The sequence below is a fragment of the Polyergus mexicanus genome, unplaced genomic scaffold, assembly GCF_030449975.1.
Source record: "Polyergus mexicanus isolate NDT 795.1 unplaced genomic scaffold, iyPolMexi1.0 SCAF_11, whole genome shotgun sequence".
NCBI lineage: Eukaryota > Metazoa > Arthropoda > Insecta > Hymenoptera > Formicidae > Polyergus > Polyergus mexicanus.
Window position 1 is genome coordinate 5943459 of NW_027223331.1, and position 2500 is coordinate 5945958.

At 53.6% G+C, this 2500-nt stretch overlaps 1 non-coding gene across 1 annotated transcript in view; it reads left to right on the forward strand.

Annotated features, from left to right (window-relative positions):
* Positions 1-1782, forward strand: part of LOC138937980 (small subunit ribosomal RNA) — a 1921-nt gene extending 139 nt beyond the window's left edge. Inside the window, exon 1 of the ribosomal RNA XR_011447628.1 lies at positions 1-1782. This exon is cut by the window's left edge and continues 139 nt beyond it. This is a non-coding gene — a ribosomal RNA (small subunit ribosomal RNA).
* Positions 1783-2500: the final 718 nt, after the last annotated feature.

A 2500-nucleotide genomic window follows, 5' to 3' on the forward strand; every position in this document is an offset into this window, starting at 1 on the left:
TTGGATAACTGTGGTAATTCTAGAGCTAATACATGCAAAACAGAGTCCCGACCAGTGATGGAAGGGACGCTTTTATTAGATCAAAACCAATCGGTGGCGGGCGGTTCGCCGTTCGTCCACCGTTTATTTTGGTGACTCTGAATAACTTTGTGCTGATCGCACGGTCCTAGCACCGGCGACGCATCTTTCAAATGTCTGCCTTATCAACTGTCGATGGTAGGTTCTGCGCCTACCATGGTTGTAACGGGTAACGGGGAATCAGGGTTCGATTCCGGAGAGGGAGCCTGAGAAACGGCTACCACATCCAAGGAAGGCAGCAGGCGCGCAAATTACCCACTCCCGGCACGGGGAGGTAGTGACGAAAAATAACGATACGGGACTCATCCGAGGCCCCGTAATCGGAATGAGTACACTTTAAATCCTTTAACGAGGATCCATTGGAGGGCAAGTCTGGTGCCAGCAGCCGCGGTAATTCCAGCTCCAATAGCGTATATTAAAGTTGTTGCGGTTAAAAAGCTCGTAGTTGAATCTGTGTCGCACACCGTCGGTTCACCGCTCGCGGTGTTTAACTGGCGTGATGTGGGACGTCCTACCGGTGGGCTTAGCCTCGCGAGGGGCGGCCCAACTAATATCCCGTCGCGGTGCTCTTTACTGAGTGTCGAGTCGGGCCGGTACGTTTACTTTGAACAAATTAGAGTGCTTAAAGCAGGCTACCTTCGCCTGAATACTGCGTGCATGGAATAATGGAATAGGACCTCGGTTCTATTTTGTTGGTTTTCGGAACCCCGAGGTAATGATTAATAGGGACAGATGGGGGCATTCGTATTGCGACGTTAGAGGTGAAATTCTTGGATCGTCGCAAGACGGACAGAAGCGAAAGCATTTGCCAAAAATGTTTTCATTAATCAAGAACGAAAGTTAGAGGTTCGAAGGCGATCAGATACCGCCCTAGTTCTAACCATAAACGATGCCAGCTAGCGATCCGCCGAAGTTCCTCCGATGACTCGGCGGGCAGCTTCCGGGAAACCAAAGCTTTTGGGTTCCGGGGGAAGTATGGTTGCAAAGCTGAAACTTAAAGGAATTGACGGAAGGGCACCACCAGGAGTGGAGCCTGCGGCTTAATTTGACTCAACACGGGAAACCTCACCAGGCCCAGACACCGGAAGGATTGACAGATTGATAGCTCTTTCTTGATTCGGTGGGTGGTGGTGCATGGCCGTTCTTAGTTGGTGGAGCGATTTGTCTGGTTAATTCCGATAACGAACGAGACTCTAGCCTGCTAAATAGGCGTACCTTATGGTATCGCGAAGGCCCCCGGCTTCGGCTGGCGGGTTTTTACTACCAACGTACAAACAAATCTTCTTAGAGGGACAGGCGGCTTCTAGCCGCACGAGATTGAGCAATAACAGGTCTGTGATGCCCTTAGATGTTCTGGGCCGCACGCGCGCTACACTGAAGGAATCAGCGTGTGTTCCCTGGCCGAAAGGCCCGGGTAACCCGCTGAACCTCCTTCGTGCTAGGGATTGGGGCTTGCAATTGTTCCCCATGAACGAGGAATTCCCAGTAAGCGCGAGTCATAAGCTCGCGTTGATTACGTCCCTGCCCTTTGTACACACCGCCCGTCGCTACTACCGATTGAATGATTTAGTGAGGTCTTCGGACTGGTGCGCGGCAATGTCTCGGCATTGCCGATGTTGCCGGGAAGATGACCAAACTTGATCATTTAGAGGAAGTAAAAGTCGTAACAAGGTTTCCGTAGGTGAACCTGCGGAAGGATCATTAACGTTCCGGAGGTCCTGCTCTGCGTCTCGAGTCTTTTGGACGCGCGCTCGCAGCAGTCGGCGACTGAATGGACAAAGAAAACAGATACGAAAGTAAAATGGAATTGACGGATTATATCCCGCATGTACTAATACGACGACGCGCGTCGAACGCCGCGCGCCTCTGCGACGACCCGAGAGAGAAAGGGAAGCCAGCAGCAGAGCGCCGTCGGCCTTTTTCGGTGCGGTCGGCGTCGTGCGAGCGGGATGGAGGAGGAGAGGATTATCCGAGACTCTCTCCTTAAGCTTCGTAGCCGCAACCGGCGTCGCGTCGCGTCGCGCGCGACCCGTTGAGGCTCGTTGCGCAAATTGCGAAATTACATGAATGCGATTCGGAGCAGAAGACGCTTTCCCGATCGCGCTCTTGCCAAGCGCAGAGTTACGATCCGGCGTTAGCGCGTACCGGTGGTAACCTACGCCCGTCCGTGCGTCCGCAACGCTCGTGAACGCGCCCCTCCCCGCACCGGGGCAGCGGTCAGCGTGTTTGTACGCGAGCGCGCGGCTATCGGACGAACGGGCGAGAGGACGGATCACACCCGATCAAGTCCGACGGTTTCTTCAAAGAACATTCCGCCCCGGCTCTTCCAAATATATATATTATTATATTATATGTACGGGGAAGAGACGCTCCGATCGCGAAACAACTTTTGTGCCGTAGCCTCCCCAGCGGTGGCGGCGGT